The sequence below is a fragment of the Apteryx mantelli genome, chromosome 5 (genome assembly GCF_036417845.1).
Source record: "Apteryx mantelli isolate bAptMan1 chromosome 5, bAptMan1.hap1, whole genome shotgun sequence".
Classification (NCBI taxonomy): Eukaryota; Metazoa; Chordata; class Aves; order Apterygiformes; family Apterygidae; genus Apteryx; species Apteryx mantelli.
Window position 1 is genome coordinate 49,724,315 of NC_089982.1, and position 18,896 is coordinate 49,743,210.

General features: G+C 37.8%; 1 long non-coding RNA gene across 1 annotated transcript in view; it reads left to right on the forward strand.

The window, feature by feature from the left end:
• Positions 1–11,113, forward strand: part of LOC136992192 (uncharacterized) — a 98,170-nt gene extending 87,057 nt beyond the window's left edge. Inside the window, exons 2-3 of the long non-coding RNA XR_010884273.1 lie at positions 9,387–9,438; positions 10,891–11,113. This is a non-coding gene — a long non-coding RNA (uncharacterized lncRNA). The remainder of the gene's footprint in view (positions 1–9,386; positions 9,439–10,890) is intronic.
• The last annotated feature ends 7,783 nt before the right edge of the window (positions 11,114–18,896 follow it).

Below are 18,896 nucleotides of genomic sequence, written 5' to 3' on the forward strand. Positions count from 1 at the left end.
TCATTTTCTATTCAAAACTTCCAAAATAAGCTAGAGACAAAATTTACATCCTCTCAGAGTTATAGCATTTGTTCAAAAAATATATATGCCTGAGGCAAATGTTTGCAGATCAGCATAAGCTTTTCAAATATTTCATTTGGTTTCTTTCAGTTAATCCAGTTACGGGTATTGAAGAGCGAACCATCAAAACCTTTAAAGGCTTAGCCCCTCTTTACTCGTCCTTACTGTTTTACACCTTTCTAAAAAGAGACTTCAAAAATAAAAGGAATTGCAAAGAACATTGTATCCCAAACCACATACAGGTTTAGCCTAAGGTGATTAGTTTTAGTGAACAAGGTATAATTTGACTTTGCATATTTGCAAACTAACTCTAGATTTTTTTTCCTGATTTGGATCAGGATTTGTACTAACAAGCAAAGAAGGACTGGTGGAAGATGTGAAGGTCGGGGGCAGCCTTGGCTGCAGTGACCATGAGATGGTGGAGTTCAGGATCCCGCGAGGAGGAGGCAGGGCACTAAGTAGGATCGCAACCCTGGACTTCAGGAGAGCAAACTTTGGCCTCTTCAGGGACCTACTTGGAGGAATCCCATGGGTTAGGGCCCTAGAAGGAAGGGGCGTTCAAGAGAGCTGGTTAATATTCAAACATCACCTCCTCCAGGCTCAAGAGCGGTGCATCCCTATGAGTAGGAAGTCAAGCAAAGGAGGGAGGAGACCTGCATGGATGAGCAAGGAGCTCCTGGCAAAACTCAGCCAGAAGAAGGAAGTCTACAGAAAGTGGAAAGGGGGACAGGCCACTTGGGAGGAATATAGGAACGTTGTCAGAGTATGCAGGGATGCGACGAGGAAGGCTAAGGCCCGTGTGGAATTAAATCTGGCAAGAGATGTCAAGGACAAGAAGGGCTTCTTCAAATACATCAGCAGTAAGAGGAAGACTAGGGAAAATGTGGGCCCACTGCTGAATGGGGTGGGTGCCCTGGTGACAAAGGATGCAGAGAAGGCAGAGTTACTGAATGCTGCCTTTGCTTCAGTCTTTACTGCTCAGGCCAGCCCTCAGGAACCCCAGACCCTGGCAGGAAGAGAGAAAGTCTGGAGAAAGGAAGACTTTCCCTTGGTGGAGGAGGAGTGGGTTAGAGATCATTTAAGCAAACTTGACACCCACAAATCCATGGGCCCTGATGGGATGCACCCACGAGTGCTGAGGGAGCTGGCGGATATTATTGCTAAGCCACTCTCCATCATCTTTGAATGATCATGGAGAACAGGAGAGGTGCCCGAAGACTGGAAGAAAGCCAGCATCACCCCAGTCTTCAAAAAGGGCAAGAAGGAGGACCCAGGGAACTACAGGCCAGTCAGCCTCACCCGCATCCCTGGAAAGGTGATGGAGCAGCTTGTCCTGGAGGCCATCTCCAAGCATGTGGAGGACAAGAAGGTGATCAGGAGTAGTCAGCATGGCTTCACCAAGGGGAAATCCTGCCTAACCAATCTGATAGCCTTCTATGATGGAATGACTGCCTGGGTAGATGAGGGGAGAGCAGTGGATGTTGTCTACCTTGACTTCAGCAAGGCTTTTGACACTGTCCCCCATAACATCCTCATAGACAAGCTCAGGAAGTGTAGGCTGAATGAGTGGACAGTGAGGTGGATTGAGAACTGGCTGAATGGCAGAGCTCAGAGGGTTGTGATCAGCGGTGCAGAGTCTAGTTGGAGGCCTGTAGCTAGCGGTGTCCCCCAGGGGTCAGTACTGGCTCCAGTCTTGTTCAACTTCTTCATCAATGACCTGGATGAAGGGACAGAGAGCACCCTCAGCAAGTTTGCTGATCATACAAAACTGGGAGGAGTGGCCGATACACCAGAGGGCTGTGGTGCCATTCAGAGAGACCTGGACAGGCTGGAGAGGTGGGCGGAGAGGAACCTCATGAAGTTCAACAAAGGCAAGTGCAGGGTCCTGCACCTGGGGAGGAATAACCCCAGTCACCAGTACAGGTTGGGGGTTGACCTGCTGGAAAGCAGCTCTGCTGAGAAGGACCTGGGAGTGCTGGTGGACACCAAGTTAAGCATGAGGCAGCAATGTGCCCTTGTGGCCAAGAAGGCCAAATGGTATCCTGGGGTGCATCAGGAAGAGTGTTGCCAGCAGGTCGAGGGAGGTGATTCTCCCCCTCTACTCAGCCCTGGGGAGGCCACATCTGGAGTACTGCGTCCAGTTCTGGGCTCCCCAGTACAAGAGGGATGTGGCACTACTGGAGCAAGTCCAGTGAAGGGCTACAAAGATGATTAGGGGACTGGAGCATCTCTCTTATGAGGAAAGACTGAGAGAGCTGGGCCTGTTCAGCCTGGAGAAGAGAAGGCTGAGAGGAGATCTTATCAACGTGTACAAGTATCTGAAGGGAGGGTGTCAAGAGGATGGGGCCAGACTCTTTTCAGTGGTGCCCAGCTACAGGACACGAGGCAACGGGCACAAACTAAAACACAGACACTTCCATCTGAACATGAGGAGATACTTTTTCACTGTGAGGGTGACAGAGCACTGGAACAGGTTGCCCAGAGAGGTTGTGGAGTCTCCTTCTCTGGAAATATTCAAAACATGCCTGGATGCAATCCTGTGCAATGTGCTCTAGATGACCCTGCTTGAGCAGGGGGGTTGGACTAGATGATCTCCAGAGGTCCCTTCCAACCTCAGCCATTCTGTGATTCTGTGATCATGCTTTAGTTGCATCCACTGCAGGCAGTTTTTGAAAAGAATAAATTACATCCTATTCGTTTTGGATTATTTGAGGCTCTTGTGCTACCTCTATAATATATAAAATGCAGCAGTTTTCACTGAAAATTCTGCTCTAATTATGACTTATGCAATACTAACCTGATTAACTATCAGATAGCAGTTATATCTCAGCATAACTTGCAAAGCTGTTTGGAATACATGAAACTATACAAATTAAATGATTTGAAGGAAATTCGCAGTGAGCTTTTAAGGTTTTTAATATATTATGGTTAGTTACAATTTATTTTATCATCAGTAGACTAAAAATAGATAAGTCAGATAGATAATACATAGATAAAATATAATAGAGACATGAAATAGCTCCTAGAGTTTTGGACAGGTAGGGGAAAGTTTACTGTTTTAGAACAGAAATTAAGATTCTGAATAAACACTTATGTGTTCCTGTGTCTGATTTAAACATGGAAATCAGTGAAATCTGTATACCTGCAGTCAGTGTTGTTGGTAACAAGAATGAGGTGGGGGAAAAAAACGCTTAAAGGATGTTGCATGCTTGGGCTGGAATCAGAGTTGTACAAGTCTTGGAATTGCAAAACGTTCATTTTCAGCATCTGGTTCATTTGTGTTAAAAGTACTGTTTTTGATGAACCAGAGTTTAATCTTAAAACTGGGTGTTTAAAATAGTAATTTTTTGATTCATCAGTGATGAAACAGGGTTCCTTTGAAAAACTGAGTACATTTAATTTAAAATAATCTGACTTTGGACAATACAGGTCTGAATACTAACGTTCTTTAACAATTGGCTTTCAAATATGTTAGATTTCTCTCAGAACTGCCAAAATTTGCCTTGCTTTAGCACTCAGAGGCAGTCTACAGTAGAAAGCTCTTTGTCACATTGTTCAGTGCAGATTGGCCCTCCTCAGCTTCATATGAATGTTCATCATGAATCCAAACATAAAAATCAAGGGTGCAGGGACAGAAAAACCTGGTAAATAAGTGGTCTAAACATGTACAATAATAATGATGCAACTTAGTCTAAACCATAGGTAAAGATGTAGCTTTTATACTCCTAAAATTGTCTCCATATACACAGAGTCATCTTTTGCCTTTTCAAAAATGTATATTGATATTTTTGTATGCATAACCTTCCTAGATAGGGTGCATTTTTCACAGTGCTGTCAGCAGCAGAACTAATTCTATTCCATGTAAACAGAAAATACATTCTTCTGTTTAAGGAATAAATCCAAATGAAAAGATAAGCTGTAGTATTGGTTTATGCTTATTAAAAGCTTTGTTGAAAAGTTAATAGAATTGCAGAAGGTAATAGGCTCTTGCTCACATTAATTTAAGCAATAAGATGTTCCAGTCATTTTTAAACTCTTTTATCTTTACCCCTTTTTTCTTCCATGTTTTTCTCTTTCTTTCTATTTAGAAAAATGCGACAAACATTTTGTACTGAAATATTTTTTTGTTTGTTTTTATAGTAGACTTTGTGGGGAGTAAAGTGGTGTGAAGCTGAAAAAGTTGTGCTATATAGATGAACACGTAATAGAAGAAAGAGGCTCCAAATTTTGATTCACTAGAACCAGTAATTGTAGCATGAAATTCATACTTACAAATGGTTTAAACAATGCCAGGTTTGGTATGAAAAGGGATGCACAGTGCTCTAATTATTCAATATATTTTGAACATTTGCAGTGCATTGTATCACAGAGAGTACTGTTCCTTAAGATTACTTTTTGCCATGTTACTTTTCTTATGATACCAATTATTTTAAGTGTGTATGACAGTTAACTGACATCTTTATAACTGTGAGGTTGCATCTCAGCAGGTTTTACCATTAATACTGTGAACATGAAAATAATATGTAAAGAATCTGTTCCATGGGAAAGAATATCATAGACATAGAAAATGAGATAAACAACCTTTGACAAAAAAGCATTTACTCATTAGAAACCTAAGTATGTAGTTTCCAAGAAATGACATTTAAGAGGTAAAATGTTGCATTTTCCAAGGCTCTTTTTCAAAACTGTAGTTCAAATTTACTATCAGGAGCTCTAGTGGATATGCCTCACTGTATAATAACCAAATCAATTAACAGCATGTTGAGACTCCGTGGAGACCATATAGGCATATTCCTGTTGCAACTGAATAAAAAGTACATGCTTGTAAAGAAGGGAGTAAATGTTTATTCCCAATACACAGTTATATTTTCTGATTTTACTGTGACAATGCTGTAGCACAATATGTTTGTACAGATTATGCTGTTTTTGTCACACAAGCAACAGTGTAACAAGTTTCTATAGAACAGTTGCTTCTTTTTTTTTCTTTTCTTAAATGAATTGTACCAAAGTCATAGATTCACCTGTGTCTAAAAAATCTATTCCCACTGCTCCTTTCAGTTCTAGATAGTTGTTTACATAAGAGCTTTTATGCTCAGTACAAGCACTGTGGTCTCTGGTTCTTTGCATCACTGGGATTCCTGGAACAGTAAGTTCTTTGCTTTCTTCAGTGGCTGGCAAGGTCTATTCATTCTTGCTGAGTGAGGCTAGTGCTAAGAACTTAACATTATTCATTCTCTGCATAACTGCAACTCTTGGTTGTTCTTAATTCATTTGTTATCAAGAACTTGGGATCAATTGTGCCAATGAGCCAACTCAATAAACTAGTAAATAAAAATGCACATCTAAATGGTCTTTGGCTCAGGATTCTTTCCAGTCTTGTCCAGGGACATGGATCAAATACAATTAACAAAAAAGCACTATTCATGTAAGTAGGCAGGATGCCTCTTTGAGTTGATGATAAATGTTTAGCCCTATCCACTCAGTTCCATATAGCTTCTACTGAAATCCTGTATGGAGGGTCACATTCTGCAAAAAGCTACTCACTAGTGCTAAGTTAAACTTTTTTACTGTGAGGGTGACTGAGCACTGGAACAGGTCAACCAGAGAGGTTGTGGAGTCTCCATCCTTGGAGATACTGAAAACCTGCCTGGACGCAATCCTGTGCAACGTGCTCTAGGTGACCCTGCTTGAGCAGGGGGGTTGGACTAGATGATCTCCAGAGGTCCCTTCCAACCTCAACCATTCTGTGATTCTGTAACGTAGGGATATAATCAATCCAGTTCCAAGTTAATATAGCTTCAAAGCTAACAGTCAAAGAAACAGGATGTACTGAATCATTTCAGTATTTTATCTGGCAGGCAGCGGTAAAGTTCTATCAGCTTTTTTGAGGCACTTCTATACAAAGTAGCATTGATGTTTTACCCTCTTTTTTACTTTGCTTTTCTCCATGAGGTGAAAGACTTCATCTAAGTATGTCTAATAAATATTTCACTGGTCTGAGTGGTAAGCGAGAATCGGTATCTCTGGTGGATTCCTAGAAAGTGATGCAGTTGCTTAACCATATGTTTCTTGTCCCATAGGGACTAGGACCTACGGGAGACCTGCAGCCTCTTGGAAAGGCAGTTGATACCAGGCAACTGCTGCCCTGTTGTCTGGACTTGGGTCATTGTATATGCTTTCCATTGTTTTCTTCCAGAAGCTACTCAGAACAATTTAATTTTCTCATTGAGGCTTATCAGCTTATCCACTCTGATAGCAACTTCAGCTTCCTCTCTTCACTTTTCAGGATGCTGGGATTCTTATCCCTGATCTGTTGTGAGAGTTTGTGCACAAGCTGAATTTCTTTGGATGATCAGTTCAATTTTTGAATTTTCAAAACTCCTGATCACAGTCTCTCTGCTGAATTCTACATTTCCTACTGAAAATAGCACACTGATTAATCTGCCTGATTTCAGTAAAACCAAGGAATTTTGTATCTGAACAGATCAGGAGGAGCTGATCTGGGATGAGCCTCCATTGCTATTTATTGGACTTTAACTGGCTGCTGTTTTCAGTTTTCCTTTCCCAGTTTCTGAGGGCAGCACTCTTTGATCGTGCTCCAGTAAATGATGATCAGAGCATCAAAGAGAGTTAAATATGTTGGCAGTGAATGTCATCGAGCTTGACTTTCAAGTGTATAATGCTAGGAATGTATTCAGAGATATGAGTTAAGTGAATCAAAATAGTTAGGCACCTAAAGGAATCATGTAAGGAAGAATTTTGAGCAGAGGGTCACCTAAATCTGAAAATAAGAAATATTGATGAGAGCAGAGTATAAGAAATCTTGCTTTTCCTTGGATTTAGATATCTATTTTTGACAATTCTGAAGTCTTCACTTGGGACCCATTAGCCTACCCTCCAGAGGTGGAAGATTAAATTCCTGCAGTTGATAATATATAGAGATAACACAAAGAAGAAATCTATGACTGTTGCTGTAGTTCTCTGTACATTCACATTTCAAGTTTGTCTTCCAGCTTCTTTTTTGTCTTGGATTCAAATTGCTGAAGTAGGATATGTTAAGATCTATGGTGCAGATATTCTGATTGCACAAATCTAAATGCTCGGACACTCAGAGTCAGGAAATCAGACACAAGTCTGGTTATTTTGTATTTATTTTTGCACTTGTTTCTAACTAATAGAAAAAAATGCTAATACTATAGTATTTGGTTTTGTATATGAACCAGAGTATTTAATGCTACTAACCACCCACAATAAAGCAATAAGCACATCTATACAATCACAGAATTGTAACTTTGTCCAGTTTTTAAATGAACGTTATATCCACAAAAAGAAGAAAATAAGTAATGTGAAACACCTCAAAATAGAATACATAGTAAGTTTAATGCTACAATATCCTTAAATAACAGTAGATCTACAGAGCCAGCTTTTCTAATGGAGTGAATGAATGATGTGGTACTTGGTCACTGTGCAATAGAGCATCTTTAATACTGAGCCTTCGTTTTTTCAGTACCTTGCCTCCCTGTTGCTATATTTATAGTTTAGCATTTAAGCTGCTTTCATTTTTTATGTTGAATGTACAGTCAAACTATTTATCCAGTTTATATATGTTTACACCAAGTTTTTTCTTCTTTTGCAATCCAGGGCCTAGACATAGAGAGACATGTACAATGTCTTAATACCAGGTGGGAGGGTTTGCACTGTCTTTTATTATCCAGTTTTATACTTACAGATACCATAGGAAATGCCTTTTGTGATTCAGATGAACTTGGATGCACAGATCCAACAGCCACTCACTTTTTCAGAATGTAAAACCAGTGAATATTGTGATCTAATGTAGCACGCACTCTGTTTTCTCCAGAAACTAAAAATAGGATCCTTATCCTGTTTCTTGATCTCTGCATATCAAAAGTTTGAAGACAATATTAAGAATGGCTTTCCTGTACTGCACATTAGTCAGATCACATTGATACTCCTTAGTGTGATTCTTTGATCAGTCAGTCCAACACCTACTTTTTAAAAAGAAAAAAAATCCTAGAAAATGCTGAGCTTTTACACTTGACCTATATCCCTTAAAATGTTGAGCTGTAGAAGTGCTTATTCACACTGCCTTTTTAAAATGCTGAATTTCCTGCAGTGAAATGAAAACATTTTATCATGAAAAAGTGTTTGCACAAATACACAAGTGTACATTTTTTCCACATTTGTTCCACCACCGTAAATTATTATTATCACATGCAAAGTTGCAGCATTACGAAAGGCTCAGAGAAAAATTGTGTAGGTTTTTTTGGATTCCTGTTTTGAGAGAAGTTCTAGAAACAAGAAATAGTTGTGAAGCCAGGGCATATTCTACTGGATGTTTTCTTCCTTTTTTGGCAGAGAGTACAATGTGAACATAATTGGAATGTAAGAAAGATACACACGAAACATCATTTTCAGATCCTATTGTTACTGGCAAGGGCTTTATTCCATGTAGCCCTTTTATTTATTAATGCTCAGTTTTTATAAGTGAAATACTTCCAACTTTCTGATTATTAAAACAGAAAATCATTTTATAGTTAACTTCAGAACACTGTAAGCTTGTAATATTTATGGAAAATACTGTGTTAAAATAGCTCTTTCTATGTATTCTAAGTGCTATTAGGTTTATTTTTCTTTAAAAAATAATCATTATCTTTTTCGTATGTTTTATGTTTATTACTGTTGACTATGTTGGCTTTGCAAAGCTATGGGAGAATGATTTATAATATTTACTGGTGCATGCATCAACAAAATTGCTAAGTTGCCATTGAAAACTCATTATTATGTCTATGCTAAAGCAAAGAAGACCCTTCTCTTAAATTTTATACTAATTCCTCAGGACATGTGATCAGTTTACATTGGTAGCCGAAGGGAAAGAAGCTTTTCCTGTATAACCCGAGGAAACCAAATGTAAAAGTAAATGACATATAGTGAACATGGATCTCCAGAATTCCCTTTTTAAAATTAGTATTCAATACACAATCACTTTTCTGTATGGCTCAAGCAAGTAAAATTATATTTTCCCATGTAGTACATGTCAGTCCAGCAGCAGCAATAATAAATATTTTATAACAGATAACCTACATCTCATTTAGATTTTAGGAAAGATACATACTTAATACATTGTATATCACAGTGCAAAAATGAAAATAATGGTGCAGAAAAACTTATCCTCTAATATTTAGATTTTAAAATCCAGTACTTGGACTTTAAAAATTATTGTGGCTTTTTATAATTAATAATAACTAAACATTTTAAAAAGATAAAGATAGTTTGATGATCTAATTCATAACCTATTCTTATTGCAGGTTCCTGGATCATCTGAATCCCACCAGCATAGCACCAGATAGAAAGCTGAAGGTAAGATGAAACATCCTACATTCTCAAGCTCTAGTGGGACCCATATATTGTATTGATGATGTTTAAATGGTGCACAGTCATCTAACTGACAGAATAGAGCAGAATTACAAAATCACAATAGGCCAATATGTGCTCAGTATACAATGTCCTACTGACATTATCAATAATTTATGCTACTGAATCTAATTTACTGTTGTTGTAATAACAATGTAGGTCAAAATATAAATGGGATAAATTCACATGGCTCTAACTTTAACAGATCTAAGTATTTTGCTCAAGAAAGGAGATCAAAGCTGATACACTTTATTTTCCTCTTTATTTTCGCCCTTGCTTTTTCTATTCCTTACCCTGTTACTAATCAGACTTATCAAGAATAGAACACAATTGAAGAAAAAAGGAAATTCTCAAACTGAACTATCAAATCTGTTATGACAGTTTTTAAGTTTCCAGAAAAAACTCCTGTTGCCTATTTACTGTGATTTTTTTTTTTAATGATGCCCCCCCCCTTTAGGTTAATAATTTGCAAATGTCATTTTAAGTCATGACCTAAATTCAGCCGAAAGCACATAAGATATTATAACTCTGAAATGGTTGCTGTTGGTGCCTACCCAGAAGTGTTTGTATTTGGCAGCAATCTTGTGAGCAAATCCTAATCTGTCTGATCAGTACTTATATAGTAACTGTACTGAACTGAACAAGTACCTGTTTTTTTTTTTCCTCTGGTTTTAGCCCAGTGATTTTTCTCAATGGTAACCAAAGTCTAGTAATTTAAAACCTCTGAACCTCACAAAAAAGGTTCATTTAAAACCATATTCTGGGTCTTTTCCACCAAATGGAAAGTGTGTTCTTCTATATGACTACAAAAGATTTTAGAACAGCTATCAGATACACATTCTGCTCATTAATGTTTGTACAGTATTCTGCCTTAAAAGAGCTGCAGTTTCCTAGAGCAAGTCATTCAGAATTCGACTACACTCTCCTAGTTTAATGGGTTGAGCTCTTTGAGTTCTCCTACCTCCTCCTGATTGATGGTTTGTTTCTTCTTTTAATACAAAATTCAGTAAAACTTCCCACAGTGAAAAGAGTCTTTTAATTATAAAACACCAGCGTGTGGGAATGATTCAATTTACACATCAGAAAAGTTCAGTTACTTGACCATAATTTATTTTTTGTGCTGATCATTTACAGACCACAGATTCCTCTTCTTTTTTTTTTTTTCCTCTCTCTCTCTCTCCTTCTCACTTGCTCTCTCTCCATGTAAAAGAATAAAAACCCTAGTAACCTGGAAAAGGCTTTAAATACTGCAACACTCAGTCTTCATAACTGGACGCTTCATTGCAAGTTTTTGCCCCTTTTCTCTTTTTCTGGTTATGTTGTCATATTTAATTTAAATGAGTTCTGTAACTGCTGAGTAATATTTTCTTTTTTTTTTTTTCCTTGAATCTGACAAAGGGCCGATGTAAGTAAGGAGGGGGAGAGCGTCTCACTCATGGAACTGTGAAGATAAGAGACAATTGCTAAAAAAGGTGTTTGTAGTTCTAAGGGACTGCTAGGGCCTTCTGCAGTAGTCCTGTCCAGCGCTTTAACTAGTCTCCAGGAGAGGATAATATAGCTTTACACTAAAAAAATTAAAAATGAGAAGTAATTAATCAATGTCAAAATAAAGGTCTGGAAGCAACGGACAGTTTCCATGTACTTCCTCTTTGCAATATTAGTCATCTTTATTGTTTTGTTTTCCCAACATTGCTTAAGACTTGCACTGGTAGGTAAAGCAGATTTTAAAGACCAAGCACTGTAGATTTTATGTGTGTTTTTTCCTTACAAAATCAATGAAGTTAATCTTATCCTACCCTCATTATGGGCATAAGAGAAAGAGGCACAAAAATGTCCATAATACCTTTTTTACAGATAATCAGAATTTTAAATACAATTATTTAAAGATATGCCCTTACATTTATTTTCTTTTCTATCAAATATGGTTTTTGAACTTGACCAAGACCTACTATGTTGTAGTATGCTCTTTTTAGAATAAAAAAGTAACTGCACTAGGTGGGAAGTTACGTATATAACATTTATTTTGGCTTATATATATATAATTTGGGTGTTCAGCTGAGTACCTAAACATATTGTTTGGCTTTTTGTTGCAATACACATAGAAGGGCAATAGTTTATGCTACTGAAATACACTGTTGCTATTTCTTTGCCTATTTAGTATTTAACTTAAACTGTTTTCCACTTTGGAAAAGGTAAATTATTGCTACTGTAATAAAATATGTCAAGCTTTTGTTTTGTTTGGTTTTTTTTATGTCAATTATTATTCAAACTCTTATCAGCTATTTGAAAGGCTCTTCCTTTACCCTAGACTGAGCTTTTAGACTGTAACAGCTAACATGAATTTGTATGTTATAGTGTTCCTATGAGAGAGAAAGTGGAAGACAGTTTTCATAGTATCAGTGCCTGCTGCTGGTGGATATGTTTCTACCTAGGAATACAAACTCATCCCTGGATAAGAATTAGGAGCAGAAACTAGCATATGCTTGCAAAAATAACCAATGTAAGATTTTGTCTTCCCTTGCCATCTGCTAATGCCTGTAATTCTGCCACTCTGATTTTACAAGTCTAAATTTCCATAGCTGCAGCTTTTAGTAATTCACCTGTACCTTACCATACTCAAATTATTGTCAGTAAAAGAGACAATTCAGAGCACGAGGGGACAGTAAGAATAGAGGTCAGTGAATACGGTTACAGGTCTTCCCAATACTAATTAATGCTCATGCAAACATGCATTCAGCAGTTATTTCCAGAAGCTAATTTTAAAAATGCTTTATGATCTCTGAATAAGAAGGGAAGTTTGTATCTTCCATCCGATCAGCATATTGTGCTAAGTAAAGCCACAAATGCTCATATGAAAGATAAAATTCATCTTATTCTTATACAAAAAGAGCATCAGATATATATACTTGTTCTGTGTTTTGTTTTGTTCTTTTTTAATAAAGTCAGTTAATTTAACTCCTCTGTTCAATATCAACATTCCTGAAGCCATGAATAGCCAATGTTTTTAAATGACTCCCAAGGCTGCTAGGCTGTCTGAGCATTGTGTGCCCTGAAAGATGCAACCAGCCAGTCAGTACTCCTACTGCTGGTGCAGTTGGAGTCCAGTGGTGGTGCAGCTGGTTCTTCTCGGTTTTTTGGCATTCCATGTAATTCAGTTACTAGGCTCATTTCATTTACCAAATAAGCCCTGTAGCATTGCTTTGAGTAGCATGCTGTATTCCTACAGTTCTCAACAGTTTGCAACAGTGTAAGTTCTCAGTAGTTCTCAACTATAGCTATCAAAATCTATAGATGGTCATCGTGTCAAAATGATTTCTAGTAAAAGCAATCTTTAAATAAAGGGCTATTCTTCCAAAATATTACCTTATGACTGTTTACTACTGTAAAAAATAAGTTAAAATCAATAAACCCATGCAAAATTCTTATTAATTTTAATAGTAGATGAAAGTCTTTCTTGTTTTTTTTTTGTTACAATTTATGATTCCTTATTTTCAAGTTACTTTCTGTGGCTTAAACGCTAACATTTTGCTTCAATTTGTATTCATGACAGTCAAATTTTGCCGTACACTGTGTTAAACATCTATATTTTAGTAGAAGTTTCTGTGTTTAATAGATGCTGTGATGATACATTTTGTGGCAGAAGTATTTATCGTGTCACAAATTCTTAGTTTCTTTTTTGCTTTTTTCCTTTCCTTTCACAAACAATGTATATAGAAAAGTGTTGAGCATCAGTGAGACTGCAATGTTCTTAACAGTATTCTACTGGAATACTTTCCAATACAGAGAACTTACAGCTTCTGCTGTATTGTATACATTTTCAGATACTGATGAAATTTTTCATTTAGTATATAGGGGTTGCAGTGACTCAGTCTCTTCTGTTCTGACTTGACTCTGCCTAGGTACTGAATGAAACAACATCTCAAGTCTTTGCATTGTTGATACGCGAATCAGAGCTGAATGCCAAAGCTGCACCAGTGACAGCTGGTAGTAGGCTCACCTTCCTGGTAATACTCACACACACTTTTTTTTTTTACAGTTATGCATCTCTAGGATTACAGTTAAATACTGGTGTGATTGCTCCATGTTACTATCAAATCTTTGTCAGGCTACCTATATCTACCAGCTGTAGAGAGGTGTGTCAATGGGAACTTTTTTTTCCAAGTTGTCCTCAATAGAAAATATTGTACTTAATCATTAAATTGTTTTCTTCTCATGGCAATCAACCCAGTCAATCAGTTCCAGAAGCCTACATTACTGTATGGATTTTTTTTTTTTTGGACATTTGCAGACACTTCTAGCATCTTTATGCAAGATTGCACTGTTTGGCATGTTGGTTATAAATCTGAGAAGTGGTTTCACAACAGAAACACCTTTGTCACCAGCAGGCAGTGGTGAAGATGTGCTTGAAATCTTCTCTCCCATCAAAGCTCAGGTCCCAATCTGAAGGCCTGAGCTGCAGATCAAGTCAGCCTGGGAGTCACAGACTTGAGTTCCAGGGCTTTTCTGCACAGGCTACTTCTTACTCTTTCCATTCAAAATCTAAGGATAAGACAGGAACTAGCACCATCACTAACCTTTTATGTGTTACTCTAACATTTATAAAATGTTTTTCCTGATATGGAAACACCTCCATTGCTAAGCCCTCACATCTCACTTCTGAGCAACAACCCTAAAGACAAGTGACAGAAGTGCATGAGGAGGAGGCATCGCCCAGTGTTGTGTGAAAGTAGTCCTGGGAGGAAGGGTTGGGGCCAGGAGTCTTCTCTGCTAGTGAAATGCTCTCATTTTTGGCTATGCTTGTCAAGGGAATTTGCTCTCTTTCTGGCATTCTCAGTCAGCAAGAATTCAGGTACCCCCAGACTACAGCATCTATTTAGAGTCCCTTCTTGAGATGTGTTAATTATGAATTAAACCTCCAAAGCCAAGAGAGCATATTAAAATTGCCTTAAATTTTGGTCTATTATCATCACAGTCAACACCATGCTTCTAATCAAGAGCAGCCAGCATGTTTGATCAGTAATGTTTGATCAGTAGCGAACTCCATCGTTCATCAAATCATTAAGCAGTTCAGTTCATGAGCATTTAAGTGTCCCCTAAACACCTTAAGTTTAATAGCAGAATAAAGTGCAGAAATGCCTGCCTTGTAAACCTCCGATGGTCTCAGGTGAAGGGCTGCTAAAGCACATCTGTATTTTGCCACATGAGCAAGACTCTGATCTTCTTGGGCTTCCAGCAGAAGGTGGAAGTTAGTCCTTACTCTCTGAGCCTCAGAGCAACCTCCCAGCACATCCAAGATTCCCAGTAAGAGATGCTAGCTGAAGTCTGTGGTGTTTCATCCAGGCAGGGCTGACCTATCCCATAGAAGTCATCAAGTGACACAGTAGGAAGTGTTCTGGGAAATATTTTATTATTTCTTTTCAGATCTGAAAACATGAAAACTTGCCTTTGTCCATAGGAAGCATTTTTGTATTTATCAGCAGGCTTCTCCTTTGGAATATTTGCAGAGATGACAGGCAAAATCATGGCCTTCCTTTCAGAATGAGAAAAACATTGTGCCTAGGGAAGTGCAATCTGCACAATACAATCCGCAGTTTTCTGTATTGTCTTTCAGACACTTTATTGATTGGCAAAACTTGCTTTTAGTTCTATAGTTCAGATCTCATTGATATTAGCAGAGATGTTGTTCAATCCAGGGTCACAGGATAAATATCTCAGCTGATAAATTTTAGAAGATACTGTCTTTGCTGATCTGTAAAATTTCATACAAAACTGATTGATAGTAAAAAAGTAACGTATAGAAAAGTGGGAAAGCATCATGCAATAACCAACTTCTATTTCATTGTGAACTTTTTCCTTGAAAAAAAGAGGTTGGGTTTTGTAAGGCACTATGGATACAGTTGAAGTAATGAGGATGTGTTTTATTGAGCAGTGCATTAGATGAAGAAGAGCAGGGGCTTTTCCCTTTTACTCTATCTCTTCTTATTTTCTTTTTGCACATACTATTTACCATTTGAGTGCCAGAAAAAGAAGAAAAGAAAAAGAAGAAGATTTGAAGATTTGGGGGGTTTTCCCTTTTTTTTCCCCCTTTTTTTTTTTAAGCAAAGTGTCTAAATAGTATTGACAGTCAGTTTGACTTCTGCAGCATGGTAATAACATGTCTAACAGTAGTCCAGCTCATAAGTTACCATGAGTATTGTAGCCCTTTTATTTTAAAATGTTCATTATTCTTGAGCTACTGTATTATTGTTTCAAAATGCATTTTATTTCCCTTTAAGTGGCTAAAAACCCTTTCTTATCATTTATTAAGGGTCTTTGAATTACTTTTTAAGACCAATATGTGATAGGTTTTGTACTGTGATTTTTATATTTAGTCTCTTGAATCCATCTGACCTGAATAGCCTGAGGGAGATAAGTCAGGAAGCACAGAAATCAAGAAAACCTGAAGCTGGTGCTTCAAGCTGAACGAGAAGCTAGTACAACTCAGTCAGTAAGAATTTCTGCTGAAAGAACATATAATTTGATTTTTTTTTTCCACCATTTGTTGCAGAGGAGTGATGCACTTCACTTGTAAGAGAGAAACAGCATTATGTTTATTGCGGTAAGATAGCAACTTAACAAAGTTCAATCATAAATAAGAATGATTTAACGAGGTTCAATTGGCAAGGTTCACTCAGTTATTTACTGCATGACGGACAGAATCAGATGCTTGTGTGACAGAGATCTTTCCATTGAGTCACAAGGTTGAGAATGGACCCCCTTGCTCTCTAAACTCCTTTGGAGAGGAGCCTAGGTGCAGCTGGATCCAATCTTAGTCCCAGACTTGGTCAACAGTTTATGTCTAAGGGATTATGTGCACAATTAATCAGAGATATAACTCAGCAAAGTTTTGCAAAGTTCGCAAAGTTTCAGCATGTGAGGATCACATAGCGAGGATCTGTCGCGGGTGAGGAATCTCTCAACCTCGAGGAGTAACCTTGAGAGGCGTCCCTGCTCAAGAGGAGGTTCTGCAGTGCAGCCCACTGCCATGCAGGAGAGCTCAATGGGCTCTGGGCTGCCCCCTATTTATGGGGAGGGAGATGATTGACTCATAGTCATATTTGCATGCTAGACAGGTCTTAGTTGGTGCATGCTCAACTAGCCCCTGTCTACATGCTGTTTACAGGGAGGTCAGGTTGAGGGGGAGAGAGCACATCAGGGCGGGGAAAAGAGCACACCATTCTGCCTTTTTGTTGAAAAATCTTAATTTCTATACCATTTGAGTAAAATAGGAAAAACCACTTGAGTGTCAGATTTTTGCAGGTTTGAGGTAAATTTAACTACCTCTATCAGAATATAGGTAGAGTTTTCTGAAATTGAGGTTTGACCTTAAGACCTACGCTGGTGTGGTTTGAAAGAGATTTAAGAAACGTATCCTTCAATAATAGGGGTAGAAAGGGACATTTTCATGCACACTGCACTTCTGAGTTGATGGCAAACAGGTCTCAGATTGAATTGTCATCCATATCTTTTTCTCCAGCATCTGACAGATATCAAGAAGAGGCTGTGCACTGGCTCAGAATGCTTGGGGCTAGTGTGCAAATTAAGTTGTTCATAAAACCCATTTTAACATTACAATAAGACAGAGAGGAATGTGAACAAAACCTTTATGGGTGGTGGTTGACTTGGTTGTATTTTAATGGGAGAAACAAAACAAGGATGGGTCATTTGAATCACACAAGTCAATGACCAGATGGAACTCATTAGAGAACAGGGAGCTGGTTACTTATACCTAGACTTCCCAAGAACTGTTCAGGAGTTTTAAAAAAAAAAAAGGTAGTAAGTACCAAAATTGTAGAAAACAGGTACAAGATACAGGCTCTAAGTTAAAACTTTCATTCACTTGATAATAGCTGTTTCAGGAACTATAAAACAGTGTAAAATATGTGCTTTATCAATTATTTTATTACAGAGGTTCACTGGAGCAAACTGTTCATTTATTCACTTGCTATCCATCACAGGGGAAATGCTGTTTATATATTTGTAAGGGTCCTTGACAGGGCCCTACTGAGTTTTGGGAAAGTCTCCAAAGATTGCAACTCCAGTACATCTGAAGCTGAACGTGAGACCTGAGACGTACCAGAAACAGCTCGATTCCAATTTGTTTTTTAACAAAACTTTGATATGTACTATGTCATATCCCTATTTAATGAAAAGTGACCTTCTATGTGCAACGTGAAAAATACATTTTAAGGCAATGCCAAGTACTCTGTTATTTTCCTTGCTATTGAATTGGCAGGTACTATGCCACATCCTGTCTTGGAAGATTATTTGTCAGCAGCAATGTTAACTCTTCTGTTTGTTTTTTTTTAAAAAAAGAAAAACTAATAATGCATAGGATTCTATTCCTATAATCTGCTTGCTACACAGTTGACAAAGGTAGTTATGTATTTAGTCACTGAAAATGACCTTTGTGTAAGAGGCAACGCAAACCTATCTTCCACAAATATCTAAAAGATAGGGTAACTGTGCCTCAACCCAAGAGCTCCAGGTGTGATTTTGGAGACCTGGAAAGTATTCCAATTGGTAAGTACATATCTACCTCATGCAAAAATGGTCTAATCTCAGCTGTAAATACTGAGAATTACATGACATTTCCCTTAGAGCAATAAATGTTCTTTTGTCTGTCTAGATTTCTTTTATATGTTTTGCACAGGTAATTCCTAACCATGCTGCCCTATGTCATTAAAATATCAAAACCTAATCAGTCAGCTGGCAATAAATGGAAAAAATAGAAATCCATAGCAAAGATTAGTAATATCTAAAAGTGGTTTATGGGTCCTAGTGGGATTTCTCCTTTTTTAACAACAAAGTGCAGAGTGAAAGAATATGCACAGCTTACTTTGTCTTCGTCTTTCTTTTGATCTGAAAGAACAATCAGATAAGGCTGATTTCTAAAGACAGTTCAGAATGAACAGATTTCAGTTGCCCCCAGTGATAACCATCATTGTCAACAGGAGGCATTCCAGGTACTGACACTAGAGCCTTAAATGTTCAGATACTGAACATTTTATCTTTTATTTTAAAAACTACTGCTGAGAACTCTCTTTATAGAATGCAATGGATGATGAGTATTTAGAAGAAGAATGAACCCTGAAGGAGAATAAAGCCCAAGCCTCAGAGACTGTCAGTGAACACCAGAAGGACAGAATAATTTAAGGTTAAAGTGGGAAATTTCATGCACATAGAAAACCTGAAGCTGTGAAAAGTGGCAGAATAGAACTCACGAGTTAGAGAGGCTACAAAATCAAAATTCAAAGAATTTCAGGGCCCTGACCCTAGCAGGCTTTTGTCCAGATCAGTGAATCAGTGCACTGTCTATCAGAGTTCAGCAAAACTAAATGTCTTTTTCCTAGGGAAGGCTCAAA